Source organism: Zingiber officinale, chromosome 7A (assembly GCF_018446385.1).
Source record: "Zingiber officinale cultivar Zhangliang chromosome 7A, Zo_v1.1, whole genome shotgun sequence".
NCBI classification, from domain to species: domain Eukaryota; kingdom Viridiplantae; phylum Streptophyta; class Magnoliopsida; order Zingiberales; family Zingiberaceae; genus Zingiber; species Zingiber officinale.
This window is the reverse complement of record NC_055998.1, coordinates 103,388,835-103,405,635: the sequence shown is the minus strand read 5'-3', so window position 1 is coordinate 103,405,635 and position 16,801 is coordinate 103,388,835. Positions and strand designations below refer to the sequence as shown.

Genomic DNA, 16,801 nt, shown 5'->3' with positions numbered 1-16,801 from the left:
TCAATTAGATTGACTCTAGACAACTCCTCAAATTTGATTGGCACATTCTAATCACCTTAGGAATAATTCTTAATTTCATTTTCAAGGCTTGATTATAAATTGAAAAATCCTAAAGTGCCACCTTTTGCCATGATTAGGTTAACTACCTATTCAAGTAAAGTTGGCACACCCTAACTAATCTAGCCTGATGAAATCACGCTCCTAGGAACCCAATACCTATTGGAGTTCATTGGATTCACTAAGTATTCACTAGGGATGACTTCCCTAGCAACCCTTCTATTGACCCTCCTAGGCTTTGAAGCCTTGGTCATTTGGGACTCATCAAGATCAACTTTAGGGGTGACTCCCCTTGTGACCTTGGTGATGTTCTTCCTAGCCCTAGGTTTTGTTCCATAATCGAATGGAACATTATGATAATTGGGCTTGACCACTTGGGACTTAGGTTTGTGACCCAAACCTTTCATGTCCTTGGACTTGGGTTTTTGACCCTTAGACCCTAGAGTTGACTTCTCCAAATTCTTAAGGGTCTTTTCTAGAATGTCAAGTCTTGACCTCAAGACTTGATTTTCCTTCCTTAATACCTCAAGACTTGATTTGTCATTTTTCTTTGAAACATTCCTAGGCATGTGTCTAGTTGATTTGGGATTCTTACCTAGGTTCTCCTTAACCTTAGATGAGTTAATCCTAGGGTTGACATTTATAGTGTTTTCCTTACCTAGGTTAACATGTTTGGCACCTAAGCATGTGTATCAATTTCCAATGTTATCATGCTTACAATTATTAACAATAGCAATAAGGCTACTAGCATGTGTCTTATTATTATTGCAATAATGTGCCTTAGAGATTACCTTAGGGTTTGCCTTAGCTCCCCCTATCGATGTGCTCGGTCTCTTGTCCTTGTGAGATTGCCTCCCCCTCGGACATTGACTCCTATAGTGTCCCCTTCGCTTGCATTGGAAGCACACCACGTGCTCCTTGCCCTTGCGTGTTGGGACTCCGCCTTCCTTGACCTTTGGCGCCGGTGGAGTCTTTCTAACCCTCTTTGGACACTTACTCTTATAATGTCCATACTCCCTACACTCAAAGCACATAATGTGTAATTTATTTGAAATTGAATGGCTTGAGTTACCTAGGGTTGAGGATGGATGAACGCTCTCTTCTTCATCCCTTCCAGAGGTAGAAGTTTCTTCTTCTTGCTCCGAACTTGAAGAAGAAATCTTCTCCTCTTCTTCTTTAGATGTTGAGTGTCCCTCAACTTCTAAATCCATTCCTCCATGAAGTGAACTCCTTGGCTCACTTGACTCCTCTTCATGGCTTGAAGTGGAGTTCCCCTCATGGAACTTAGCCAAGTTGTTCCACAACTCCTTGGCATTGTTATATCCACCTATCCTACACAAAACATCATTAGGTAAAGAAAATTCAAAATTTTTCAATACCTCATCGTTGACTAGGGATTGGTGGACTTGTTCCTTGGTCCACTCCTTCTTCTCTAGGGTTTCTCCTTTCTTGTCCATCGGAGGCTTGAACCCTAATTGAACACAACTCCAATTTTCAAGGTTAGTCATAAGAAAATACTTCATTCTTACCTTCCAATACGCGAAGTCGTTGCGGTCATAGAAAGGTGGAATGGTGATGTCTTCTCCGAGTTGATCCATCTCTAGCTTGTGCTCCCTCGGGTGTTAATCCAACGAAGGGCGACCTCGCTCTGATACTACTTGTTAGGACCGATGATCGCGGCTAGAGAGGGGGGTGTGAATAGCCGCCCCAAATCCTTTCCGTTTCTTCCTACGATTAGGGTTAGCGCAGCGGAAATAACTAAATAGAAACGCAAAGGAAAAAGACAAACCTCAAACTCGATGGATGTAACGAGGTTCGGAGATGAAACTCCTACTCCTCGGCGTGTCCGTAAGGTGGACGAAGCCTATCAATCCGTCGGTGGATGAGTCCCCGGAAACCTGGCTAATAATCACTCCTTCTGGGTGGAGAAACCTCGCCACAATGTCTTGCAACAGCAAGATAAACAGGAGTAGAAGAATACAGCAAGAAAGTATGTACAATACAAAAATGTAATAACCCTAGCTTGCCTTCTTGTCGACTGGATGAAGCAGCAGCTTCAAGCGACGCCTACAACAGCAGGAACCCAGCCGAAAGGAAGCTCACACGAAGCTTAGACGAGAGCTCAGCAAAGCTCTAGAGAAGAAACCAGGAAGAACTTGCAGAAGCAAGAAGAAGCAGAGAGGAAGAAGAGAAGAAGTGGTAGAAGCCCTTGAACTCCTTCTTATAACCTCTGATATCCTGAACCAACCTGCGAACCTGCAAGCCAAAAGAACAGAACATAGAAGCCCAAAATAACCTAGCCGTTGTCACTCACAACGGCTAGTCCTGGACCGATCATGCTCCAACCTGATCGGTCCACACTGTCCCTGATCGGTCTTGGGGACCGATCCGGCTAAGCCTGGACCGATCAGGCTATGTCCTGATCGGTCCAGGAGGAGTCTGATCGGTCCCTTGGACCGATCAGCCTTTCTCCTTCTTCTCTTCTGTTTGCCTCCTGATCGGTCTTCAGACCGATCAGATAATCCACAGAAGTATTCTGTTTGATTACTGATCGGTCACCAGACCGATCAGCCGTATCACTGGATCGGTCCCCAGATCGATCCAGAGCTTGGTTTTTGCCCAAACCAAGTCCCAAACCTTCCAAACCAACATCCGGTCAACCTTGACCTGTTGGTACATCATGCTTAGCATCCGGTCACTCCCTTGACCTGCTAAGACTCCCCACCAAGTGTCCGGTCAATCCCTTTGACCCACTTGGACTTTTCTCTTCGTGTCAAGTATCCGGTCACTCCCTTGACCTACTTGACCTTCTCAACACCAGATGTCCGATCACCCTTGATCCATCTGGATTTTCCCTACCCGGCTTCACTCACCAGGACTTTCACCTAGCTTCACTCACTAGGGTTTTCACCTGGCTTCACTCACCAGGATTTCCAATCTGCCCGGCTTCACTCAGAAGGACTTTCCAACTGCCTGGCTTCACTCACCAGGACTTTCCAACTGCCTGGCTTCACTCACCAGGACTTTCCCACTGCCTGGCTTCACTCACCAGGACTTTCACCGAGCTTCACTCACTAGGGTTTATCCGTCTGCCTGGCTTCACTCACCAGGACTTTCCACATCCGGTCCAGAGAACGAGCTACCGAGCCCTCTCTGACCACAGTTCGGAGAACGAGCTACAAAGCCCTCTCCGACTTCCATCCGGTCCAGAGAACGAGCTCCCGAGCCCTCTCTGACCACAGTCCGGAAAACGAGCTACCGAGCCCTCTCCGACTTCCCATGTGCCAAGCTTCCATACTTGGACATCTCCGTGCCAAGTCTCCATACTTGGACTTTTCCCGTGCCAAGCTCCCTGCTTGGACTTTTCCGAGTCAGGTCAACTCACCTCGGGTCAACCAGGTCAACCTTGACCACGGGTTGCACCCACAATCTCCCAAGCTTGTATCCTTGTAAAACATCAAGGTACAAACATTGTCAAACATAACTCGTCAAACATCAAAACACAACTCGAGTCAAGTCAACTCGAGTCTGGTCAACCAGGTCAACCTTGACCTAAGGTTGCACCAACAGAATCAACATAGTTCTACATCTCCATCGTATTACAAATACTTCCTAATCATAGAAGAGGATCTCTACTCCATTGTGGGGGAAGAACAACCCCAGAACATAGAGAAAAGCATACTTACAACCCTAGAAGGAAAGGAAGAAGAGATGCTTGATGATTCTAATGTCTTGGGGATGCTTCCTTGCTCCGGAGATGGATGGATCATGAAGAGATGGCGGTGGATGAAGCTTGACGGCTTTTCCTGAGGGGAGGGACGATGTCTCGAACCAAAGATCCTCCCAAGAATAGGTTTCTTGACCGTTTTATAAGCTAGGGTATGGGCGTCGCACGGCCCGTGGCACGGCCGTGCAAGGTTGGCACGACCACTCCCATCCTCTCTTCTAGCGAAGCTGCATGGTCGTGCCGATTGGCATGACCGTGTTGTCTCTGGCTTCTGTTCCCTGAGGCACCGCCATGCAAGGATGCACGCTGGGCATTCCTTTGTCTCGACCTGGGGTGGCACGGGCGTGCAATGATGCACGGCCGTGTGCTGCTTTGCCTCTACCATGGTCGCACGGTCGTGCAAGGGTGCACGGTCGTGCAAGGGTGCACGGCCGTGCACTGCTCCGCCTCTGCAATGGTAGCACGACCGTGCAAGGGTGCACGGCCGTGCACTGCTCCCTTTTGTCTGGTCGCATGGCTGTGTGTTACACGGCCGTGTTCTTTGGCTTGTTTCAGTGCGTAGATAATCACCGTTTTTGCTCCGAAAGTCATCCCTGTCAACACAAAACCAAACAAAGAGCAGATATCCGAACAAAAGAATATATATAATGAATACAAGATGAAAGAGGCAATCATACAACGAATATATATGAATAAAGTACGTGAATGTGTGCTAAAACATGCATAAATGATCATAATATTTGCGCACATCAATTTTGTTGTCAAAATAACTTTTAGACTAATGAATCAAGAATTTCAATGGACATTTAGTGACTTTAACACTTGTTTGGGATTGTCTACCGGTAACTCTCGAAGGTTTGACTCTAGATTTAATTGGAAACATTTTTGGAATTTGATTACTAGATTAGATCAACCTTATGAGCCCTCTAGAGCTAAAGCTTCTCACATGCAAAACCCCATCTTTAGTTACTTACATCGTGTCATGAGTAAAATTATTTTTGGAATAGGAGAAAGTGATGGAGTCATTAAGAAAGTAGATCTTTATACTTTGTGGGCTATGTTACATATGGTTGACTTCGATTCCAATTTTCATTTTTTGCAAACCTTGGTGAGAGCCGGGATGGCATCCTCGGGATCAATTATTTTTGGTCGTTTGATTACTCAAATAACTATAACTTTGGAACTTGATCTAGATGGGTTGGAAGTCATCCATAGCAATGACATGATAGATATTGATGCATGTCTTGCCATGAAAATGATATCCCGGGATGAAAATAGTTTTGGTTTTCCTAGGAAGAATAGTTTTCCTTTACCCCTTCCTTATCCTGAGCAAACTTCTATTCGTAACCCCGCTAATTGGGTAATCACTGATATCGACCCCGAGAATGTTCCTTCCATATCCGGAGACACTGAGCCCAACCTTGAGCCCTTATCATCTCGACATCCGCAGCCTTCTGGACATCTGAAATCTGCTAGGCACTCTTTTGCCTATGGTACGAGTTCCTCCAGATTTGATTTTTCTGATTTTCATGCATCTCTAGACTCGCTTCATGAGAAACAGGATGCCCAACGAACAATGTTGGAGGGTCGCTTTTCTTTATCAGACGACCTTTAGAGAAGTACAAGTTCACTTTCAGTTTACGAGGAATTTTTAAGGTCAAGTGGCTGAATTTGTGCAGGACTATTATATTGATCAAGCTAGAATGAGGGAATTAATGCAGAGCATGAATATTACTAGTCAACAAGTAGATGCTCTATATGAATATCATAGAGTCCTGAGTGAAACTCTAGATTTTCCTAGGTTTCCTATTGGTCAACCACGTAGACCTCCTTTCCCTCGTCCACCTCCTCCACCATTTTGATTTCATCGGGACGATGAAAAGTTTAAGCCTGGGGGTTTTCAAAACTTGAAATTTTTCTTTGCATTCCCTATTTTTGTTTTGCATTTGTTTTTATTTTGTTTGGATTGTTTTTGATAGTCACTTGACTGTCTTTTGAAAAGTATTATGGCATCCCCATTGAAGAAAACATCAATCCCCACTTTTATGCTTACTTGTTCAAAAGCAAAATTGTTAGCACGTTATTTATCTTGATTCATGATATTGTAAATGATGCTAGAATATTTAGTGTACCTCTTTTCTCTATCTTGAGTAGTATGATGTGAGCTAAGTATCATTTAGAAATAAGTTTTAGTTTTGGCTTAAACTTAAGGATCTTAATTTCACTACACTTTACTTGAGCTTGAATAGTTGATATCATTGAAATAGTCATGATTCATCCTATTTGTGTAGTACTTGGTTTCCATGGTGATTTCTCAAACTTCATTTTGGTTACTAGATGAGGCTCGAATCTTGAAAAGCTCATTTGGAAAAATCAAAATATCCCAACTTATGTGCCTATGAACTCATGTGTTTAAGTGTTGCACAATGCTATCACTTAATGTAAAAAAAAAAGAGGTGCATGATGATGAAGAAAAAAAAGAGAGAAGAAAAAAAAAGAGAAGAAAAAAGTGTTCGGGTGTGATTTAAGTGAATTAGAGATGATTGATAATTCTTATAAATTAGAATTGAATTCATGCTTAGGAATAAAGATGATATGGCATGAAGAACATGGATATAGTCTTCTTATTAAGAATAATTTCCCTTTAAGATTGCCCAATCATGATCTCACTACCGTTCGTGTCAAGGTAAATTGGCGTTTAAAATTGGCAAGTCAACAATCTAAATCATTGTCAACTTTAGTTTCAAGAAATGTTCCTTTGGTTAGTCGCGATGTTCATAGTTTTAATTTTCAAGAACTTCATTTTGTTTTGGACAATATTCACAACGATTTAGACTCGACTAGCAAATTTCTTACAAGTAAAGAATACATGGAATAGGAACAATTTAAAAAACTGCAAGAATGTTTTAAAAGCGAGAGAGAATTGTGTGAAAAATTTTCTAAAATCATGAATTCTTATAGAGCCCAAATGGAATTTAATGAAGATTTTAGAAGCTTTATAAGATTTTTACAAGATGATATAGATAAATTGTTTGAATATCATATGTTTTTAAGAGATGAATTAAGATGGTTTATTAATTCTTTTCCTGTTCCCCTTCTTGAATTTCCTGAACTACCACCTTTACCACCATTTTGATTTCATTGGGACAATGAAAAGTTTAAGTCGGGGGGTGGAGGGTGGTTGGCAATCTGAAAATTTTTCTAAAATTTTCTACATTTTCTTTTTTTTTGTTTTGCATTTGTTGTGTTTTTCTTGGATTATTTTTGATAGTCATTTGACTATCTTTTGAAAAGTTTTGTGGCATTCCCATTGAAGAAAACATCAATCCTTATTTTTAAGCTTACTTGTTCAAAAGAAAAATTGTTAGAACATTCTTTATCTTGATTCATGATATTGTAAATGATGCTAGTATGTTTAGTGTAGCTCTTTTCTCTATCTTGAGTAGCATGATGTGAGCTAAGTATCATATAGAAATAAGTTTTAGTTTTGGCTTGACCTTAAGGATCTTACTTTTACTTCACTTAACTTGATATTGAATAGTTGATATCATTGAAATAGTCATGATTCATCCTATTTATTTAGTACTTGGTTTCCATGGTGATTTCTCAAACTTCATTTTGGTTACTGGATGAGGCTCGAATCTTGAAAGCTCATTTGAAAAAATTAAAATATCCCAACTTTTGTGCCTATGAACTCATGTGTTTAAGTGTTGCACAATGCAATCACTTACTGTAAAAAAAAAAGAAGTGCATGATGATGAAGAAAAAAAAAAGAGAAGAAAAAAGTGTTGAAAAAAAGGGATATAAAAAATAGTTGTCGTTAGTGGAAACTAGTAAGTCACCCCTTTGTGACCGAGTTAGGTTACTGGGGAAATGACTTCTATGATTCTCCTGATATCAAGCATGCCTTTGAGACCCTGGGTTGATTGAGAAATATGGACCAAGTGTGTGGCAGGTAAGTGCCTATCACTGGAAACTTTAGGAACTCAATTGGATGACGACTTGACTAGGAGAAAGATTGAAACTTGAAGGGTTTTGAGTTACTTATTTGCACCGTGCACAAGAGACTTATGCTTAAGTCATGCTTGGTTTATTTCTATGATTATGCTCATTAATGAAACTTGTAGATAGAGTTAGGAAAGTGCATTAAGGATTATGATGCATTATTAAATACATGAATCTTGATTGCGGCATTTTGCTTGTCCAATTCTTATCTCTGGAAGTGTTGCATGGCCGTGCAAGCATGCAAAGGCAGAACTTGGCATGGTCGTGTGAGGATCACACGACCGTGTGACCTTGGCCGAGAGGAGGAATGCCCTGGCCGTGTGGATCTCACAGAGCCGTGTCCTGGGTCGTGTGGTGCCAAAATACCCTTCTCTATATATAGAGCTCTTCCTCTTTGAAAGGGGGAGCCTCTCCCTTTGGGAGATCAGTTCTTTGGCGAGTTCTAGCGATTCGGAAGGCGATTTCTGTCCAAGATTTGACTCCAAGAGCGGAGGATTGGTTCTGAAGATCACTCATCGTATCGAGATAAGATTTCCTTTCTATTTTCTTGATTTGGATTGGAATGTCTTGGATCTTCTTGTCTTCAATCCTTTTCTCTTTCTCTATAGAGTAGATTTCTTGATTCTAGGAAGGAGGGAGTATTTGTGATGTAAATTGATGTAAGATTCATGGGTTTGCCATCTTCTTGATTCAAGGATATTGTTATGTTTTGTATCAATCATCTTGTATGGATTGTTGTGTCTTGTGCCTAATTACCATTCTTGATTGATTGTTTGTATCTCTTGTGGAATCTTGATGAGAAATTTGCTAAATCGTATGACCGAGGGGCGTCATGACAGGGCTTCCCTGCTAACGGACCTTTTAGGGGATCACCTTTAAAGGTGAAGCAAGAACATACAAAGAAGTAGGACGGATTGATAAGCTTAATTCTATATCTTAATGTGAATTGATTAGTGATGCATTTCTATTTCGTATGACCGAGGGGCGTCGTGACAGGGCTGCCCCACTAACGGACCTCATAGGGAATCATTACTCTTTGATTGCTTAAGGTTTAGAGGTGAGTCCTTGACCGGTGTTTTCTGCAGAAGATAACTGGTGACTGCTTATGAATACATTACAATTGAGGACAAGGATTGGTAGATTGCATTATTGATCAATATCACAAAGAAACCAAGACTCCTATAACCTTTATAAAACTGAATTTCTTCACTTAACCCTTACCACTAATCTTTAGTTGTAAATGATATTTTAATCGTTTGTTTAGCTAATTCACTTTGAGACATCTTTAGTGATTACAACTAGTCCCTGTGGATACGATATCTTTTTTTTTTTACTGATGACGTAACCATATACTTGTGGTTCGTAACATGTTTTTGGTGTTGTTGCTGGGGACTGCGCTTATAACATTAGAGATTATCAATTGAGTTAGACTAATCTTTTCTTTTCTTTTCTTACATCTAACTTGTAATTAGTTTTTCTTTCTAATTCTATTTTGCATTCTTTCATTACATTCTTTTCTTTTTATTCATTCCTTGCATTCATTCATTACATTCATTCTTTGCATTCATTTATTCTTTAATTCTTTTTGTAAACTACATTCTTTCAATTCTTGAATTCTTTTCTTCCCTTTGTATCAAATTCTTTAATCTTGTTCTTGTATGTGAAGATCTAACTTTGCACGAGAATTACTTCCTCTCGATCCTGAAATAGATAGAACATTCCATAGAAGGAAAATCTTGCAAAGACATCAAGAAGAACAAGAACAATCAACTATGGCTAATAGACCATTTAAGGATTATGCAGCACCTTATGCTAGAGGGTTTTGCTCGAGTATTACTAGACCCTCTGTTGAAGCAAATAACTTTGAGATCAAGCCTGCAATAATCAATATGGTTCAGCAAAATCAGTTTGGAGGTGGACCGCATGAAGATCCTAATCATCATTTGGAGGTCTTCTATGAAATTTGCGGTCCATGAAAATTAATGGTGTTCCTTCAAAGGCGGTTAGATTATTATTGTTTGGGTTTTCTTTAAGGGACAGATCTAAACAATTGTTGAATTCTTACCCCCAAATAGCATTACCACTTGGGAACAATGTGAGCAGTAATTCTTGGATAAGTTCTAACCTCCTAGTAAGACAACTCATATAAGAAATCTTATTGCAAGCTTCAGACAATCCGATTCTAAATCTTTATTTGAAGCATGGGATAGATACAATAATATGCTCAGACAATGCCCACATCATGGATTAGAGAAATGGTTGGTGTTGTACACTTTTTATAATTGCATTAACTCTCATATCAAAGTGTCCCTAAATTCAGCTGCTGGAGGGGCACTCATGAACAAAAGCTTAGATAAGACTGAAGAAATCATTGAAAGTGTGGCATAGAACCATCATCAATGGGCAACAGAGAGGAGTGGAGGCTATTCTTATTCAAACCCAATAAAAGCATCAGGGAAATTTGATGTAGATGTAGTCACTCTAATGACTACAAAGCTGGATGCTCTTACAAAAAAGCTGGAAAATATGGGAACAAATTCTAACACAGTGAATGCCATAGTATACTGTTGTGAAACATGTGCTAGTTCTAATCATTCACAAGACTCATGTCCTTTGGGAGCTATATTTGCACAAATAAATCAATTAAAGGAATGTGACGCTATCATAGATTTTAATCAAAGGCAGAACAATACATATTACAACACATACAATCCTGGGTGGCTGAATCATCCTTATTTTTGTTATAGAAACAATCAAGAACAAGGACCATTCATGGGAGGTAAACAGAGTTTTCAATCCGGGCAACAGAATTTTTAGCAATCTTCTCAAAGCTATCAGTTTTTTTTTAGGATTGATTTTTCCAAGTGAGCTTACATGATCTGAGTTTATCCAGTAACCAAGATGTAGTTGAGAGGTCACCATAGAAGCACAAGTACTAGTCTAATTCTATAAATCATGACTATTTTAGAGTTATCTGTTGGGATATATACTATAAGCCTAGTTTTTTATATGAACATTTATTTTGAAATGAGAATCACTTTGGTCAAATGTCTGCATTTATATGTTAAATACAGTTCTCCAGTTAATTTATATTGTTGATAACATGTTGTGTGGTGTCACACAGAAGATCATGTTATCAATTCCTTATAAATTATAAATAGTAGCTTACAACCAAGATGGATTGGGACAAACCATTGGAATGGTTGTAGTGTAATTTGATATTAGTCTATCTTGACTATAAAATTACACTAGTACATTATGTGTGTATTGAGCAGGACCATTGAGGTTGTTCGATTTATACTGACTGCATAAAAGAACAGAACCTCTATTATTATGGATGTGTGTACTCTTAGTCTCGATATAATAATAAGGACGTATACTTAGTATTTATTTCTTTAACTTATCAATGAGTGAGATTTATTCGTTAAATTAATAGGCCTGATAAGTTGGCCGATACTACCATTTATATGGTGTGTTGTTGATTATAAAAGAAAATTGTGTCCTATTTATTTAGGTTGATGATGTTCCCTTAAGGAGATCATAATGATTATCATGTAAACCCTACAGGTCGACTTAGTCCGACATGATAATAAAGTTGGGTGGTACTACTCTTGGAGTCAGATGTTAATTAAGTGACTTGTCAATAACTCATTTAATTAACGGACATACGATATCTTAAACATAGAGAGATTAACGCACTCATGATAAGTAGGAGTCCATATTGTAATATGTGATTGGTGTGGTAGTTCAATAATGACTCTTTAGGGGTATGAGTTATTATTGATGAACTTGAGTTGGGTGTTCAGGTCGAACACAGGAAGCTCAAGTCCATTAGGAGGCCAAAACCAATTTCTCCTCTCAGTCCCTATTGTAGCCTCTATAAAGCCTCGCATTCACTGATTTTATTTTGCTTCCTTCCCAAGAAAGGGGTCGGCCACATCCTTACTTGGTGCCCAAGCAATAGGCCAGCCAAGCCTCGCTTGGTGCCCAAGATAAGGGCCGGCCAAGCCTTGCTTGGTGGCCAAGCAAGGGGCCGACCACAAAAGGAATAAAAGGGAGATTTTATTTGAAACAAAATTTTGTTAAAATTTTTCCTTCTATAGCTATTTACAATGGTTTAAAAGAGAGATTTTAATTTTGTTAAAATCTTTCCTTTTTTGTAACCATCCATAATAGGAATAAAAGAAAATTTTATTTAAAATAAAATTTTGTTAAAATCATTCCTTTTTAGCCGCCAGCAAAGATTATAAAAGAAGAATAGGTGGTGCCCAAAACTAACCTAAGAATCCTCTTCTATTCTCTTGTGGTCGGCGCCCCTCCTCTCTTATTTTCCCCTTGTTTCTTTCCTCTAGGGTCGGCACCCCACATCCCTCTCTGCCTCCCTTTCTTCCCTTTAGGGTCGGCACCCCATCTTCCCTTGGTGGTCAGGGCTTGGAGGAGAAGAAGAAGAAGAGAAGAAGCATCTAGGTGGCCGGTGGTTTGGAGGAGAAGAAGAAGAGAAGGAGGCATCCAATTCTAGCATCTCTTGGTGGCTGAAAGATTAGAAACAAGAAGAAGAGGTTCGGGATGTTTTGTCTTGGTAGATCGTCACCCACACGACGTCCAAGAAGAGGAGAGGAATACAGCAGAAGATCAAGAGGTCTTAGCATACGAGGAAAAGTACAACTAGTTCTTATTCTGCAGCGCAATTAGTTTGTTTTTCTTTGTATAGATCCTAAACACCAACACAAGAGGCCAGTGTTCTTGTGCTTCGATCAAGGTGCGCTTTGATCAATCAAGAACTTGCTTGATTGATCAAACACATGTATGATTGAGCATATGGGTTGCTAGGAAAAGTTCTGTGCTCATACAAATTTTTTGTACAGGGGATTTACACACAACGGAATTCCCGACGCCAACATTATCAACCATCAAAAATAGGCATAGTGTGTAGAGATCCTAAAACAAGGACAATACTTAAACTCTTATAGTAAAAACATTGCTCACTTCATGCTATCATAGATAGAAAAAGATAGATAAGTAAACATACTAGCACCACAAGTAACCAATAAACCATATAAATCTAGAACAAACGTGCTAATATTTTGCATTAAGGAACAAACAATCATGATGTGATGAATGATGCAACTAGGACAAATTTATTATGCAAAAAGAAATAATCAAAAACTAAATTAAACCAAATGCATCTAATGTATCCCCCCAGACTTAAACTTTTCATTGTCCCAATGAAAACTAAAAACAATGTGGAGGAGATAAAAAGTAAGAGAAGTTACCAAATGATGCGTGTCAAATACCCAAGTTCATTTTCCATATTTTCATTCATGTTTTTAGTTCCTTTCTAGTTTCATTTCTTTCTTTATAATAAAAATGTATCCTCTACTTAATTTTTTGTTGTCAATTTTCTTTTATAGGACTCAAAGATTAGGAGGAGTACAACTATATGATAGAGAAGTTAATGACATGGACATTTGACACGCATTATTTGGTAACTTTTCTTACTTTTTATCTCCTCCACATTATTTTTAGTTTTCATTGGGATAATGAAAAGTTTAAGTCTAGGGGGATGCATTAGATGCATTTGGTTTAGTTTAGTTTTTGCTTATTTCTATTTATATAATAAATTTTTCCTAGTTGCATCATTCATCACATCATGATTGTTAGTTCATTAATGCAAAATACTAGCACGTTTGTCCAAGATTTATATGGTTTATTGGTTACTTATGGTGCTCGTATGTTTAGTGATCTATCTTTTTCTATCTATGATAACATGAAGTGAGCAATGTTTTTACTATAAGAGTTTAAGTATTGGTCTTGTTTTAGGATCTGTATACACTATGCCTATTTTTTATGGTTGATAACTCTAAAATATTCATGATTCATAGAATTGGACTAGTACTTGTGCTTCTATGGTGATCTCTCAACTACATTTTGGTTACTGGATAAACTCAGATCATGTAAACTCATTTGGAAAAATCAATCCCCAAAAAAAAAGTTTGTTCAAGTTTGATACTTTGAAAACATTCAAAGGAAAGAAATAAGGGATAAAAAAATAGTTATCATGAGTGGAAACTAGCAATTCACCCCTTTGATACCGAGTTAGGTTACTGGGGAAATGAATGCTATGTTTCTCTTGATACTGAGTATTCTTTGAGACCTTGTGTAGATGATGCATTGCATTTTTGTGGGGAACGAACCTTGCGAGTGGCAGGTAAGTACCTATCGCCGGAAGCATAAGGAACACAATTTTATGACGACTTGACTAGACTTAAGGTTTGAAACTTAATAAACATAGGCCAACATTGCACTGAGCACAGAGGACTACTACTTAGGTCATACTCAAACTACTTTTGTATCTTTCTCACCAATGAAATCATTTGATAGGATTAGATTTACTTGCTAGAGATTATGATTCACTATTTAACCACATAAATCTAGATTACGGGTTTTGCTTCTGGACAAGCAAAGGTTTAAGTCTGGGGGTGTGATGTGCGTAGAATATATACACTTTTATGCATGTTTGGACGCACATCTACTTGTATTTTATTAGCATAATCTATGTTTATTGCACACTATTTCATTAGAATATCATACTTTCATTATATTCTATTCGAAGATCTACTCTTTGCTTGTTTTGATTGACAGGATGCTATTTGGAGCAAAAATGGAGCAAAAATGCACACAGGAGCAACTCCGAAAGAAATCCAACTTAGGTCGTGTATGCCACACACCCGTGTGGCCATTATATTGCTTTGATCGTGCCAATTGGTACGGTCGTGCCTATGCTCCAGAGGAAAGGAGGACCACGACCGTGTGACCCACACGGTCGTGCCAACAATCCAGAGGCAGAGCAAGGCAAGGCCATGGAAAATGGCATGGTCGTGCCATTTCTCCACGGACTATGCAGGCGAAGAAGGCCACGATCGTGTGAATTCACATGGCCATGTGACTTTGGCAGAGAAGAAAAATGCCATGGTCGTGTGAGCCACACGGTCGTGTGACTCACCCCGAGAGGAAGCCATGTGAGGCCGTGTGGATACCACATGACTTTGTGACGAAGAACACGGGTCGTGCCACGCCAAACAGAGGTGTGCTGAATTCTGGGCAGACTGCAGACCATTCGTAAAATGACTATAACTTTGTGCTCCGTTGGAGTTTTAGGATGTTCTTTATACTAAAACGTAGCTGACTTCAATATCTACAACTTTTCTTCAGGTCCATCAGAGAGAAAGCATTTTCTTCCCATGCTAAATGGCACGGCCGTGCCTCCCAACCGCGGGTTCAAGTGGACCTTCGTCCAGACTACAGATCAAACTTTGAACTGCCATAACATTCATCTCGGTTGGAGCCAGGGCTCGATCCAAGTATCATATTGAAGATAATTTCAAGGGCTATAACTTTAGTTCAGGGTGAATCATGAGAAAACCTGGCTTAATGGGTGAAAAATCTTGTTTACCAGACCCTTGTAATCCTTATTTTCCTGGGAAGCTTAGAGAAGGTATAAAAGGGTCAAGATCCCCATTCTTTGACTCATCTTGGATTTGGTACTTCGTCTCTCTTCTTGGTGAAGGGTTCTCCCCTTAGAGGGAAACCCTAGAGCTTCATTCTCTATCATCCATTGAAGATCCGTCCATCTCTGGAGCAAGGAGGCATCCCCAAGACATCGGAATCATCGGCAAGCATCTCTTCTTCCCCTTCTTCTTGAATCTAGGGTTGTCAGTATGTTTTTCTTTATGTTTTGGGGTTGTTCTTCCTTCACAATGGAGTAGATCTCTAGATCTAGGATATAGAAAGTAGTTTTGATGTATTGATTGATGTATGAACTAGTGTATCATTCCTTGTTAAATGAAGTTTTTATGCCATGTTCTACTTATGTTGTGCTATTTATGTATTTGACGAAATGTGTGAATGGTATAAGCATGTAGAAATGAGAGAATTGTCTCTTTATTAAGGTTGCTACTAGACTGGATAATCAGGGGATCCTTATTGACAAAGGATACCCATTCAACCGGCATGTTATACCCTTAGTGACAGAGGGCATCCGTACTTACCCACTTTCTAGAGTCAAAAGATCTTAACATAGGGATTATTCCTAAAACACGGAGGGTAAGGAAGCAACAATATATTAGAGACATTAATCTACATCATAATGAAACCAAAATCCTAGAATCTATCATCCACCATCCTCTAAGCTCAATCCCTCTTAAGATCCATTCTCTCTCTTTCTTCTTTGCTTTCTCTTGTTTTCTTTCCCAACCAATTTTACGTTTGTCTAGATAATTCACCGTGTGAAGTTAACTAGTGCTTAATCAACAATCCCTGTGAATTTGATATTTTATTACTGATGATGAAACCATACACTTATGGTTCGTAACAACCGTGCATTTGTGGTTCATAACAAGCTTTTGGTGTCGTTGATGGGGATTGTTTTCGATTAAAATTAGTTGATTAGCATATGAGTTATTCTAGACATTTTTCTTTTTCCTTTTGCCTTTTCTTTCTTGTTTTCATTATGCACTTTCTTTCTTGCAATTTAAATTCTGCATTTTCTTTCTTTCTTTTCATTTAGCATTTTATTTCTTGTTTTTAATTCTTCATTTTTGTTTTTTCTCATAATTTTTTTAGATATCATGAGCACTAACATGTCAAGTAGGTCCTTAAGAGATTTCTTTGCACCCATTTCTGCAAGATTTTTATCTCTCATTGTGCAGCCTCATATTGAAGCAGAAAGTTTCTAACTAGACCCAGAGTTAATTTTCATGATACAAGGTCACAAATTTGGAGGAGAAATATCAAAAAGTCCTTATCTACGCCTTGAGACATTTCTAGAGCTTTGTGATATGGTGAACTATGAAGGAGTGTCAGCAAATGCAATTTGATTGATGGCATTTCCTTTTAGTATCAAGGATAAAGCAAGGACTTAGTTATATTCTCTCTGTCCTTAAAGCATCACAAGTTGGGAACAATTGGAGAAGCAATTTCTGAATCATTTTTTCCCTCCAAGTAGAACAATTT

General features: G+C 39.1%; 1 non-coding gene across 1 annotated transcript; it reads right to left on the bottom strand.

The window, feature by feature from the left end:
• Positions 1-9,928: 9,928 nt before the first annotated feature.
• LOC122003188 lies at positions 9,929-10,038 on the bottom strand. Its single transcript, XR_006117850.1, has one exon. It is a non-coding gene; the product is annotated as a small nucleolar RNA R71 (small nucleolar RNA).
• Between the last annotated feature and the right edge of the window lie 6,763 nt (positions 10,039-16,801).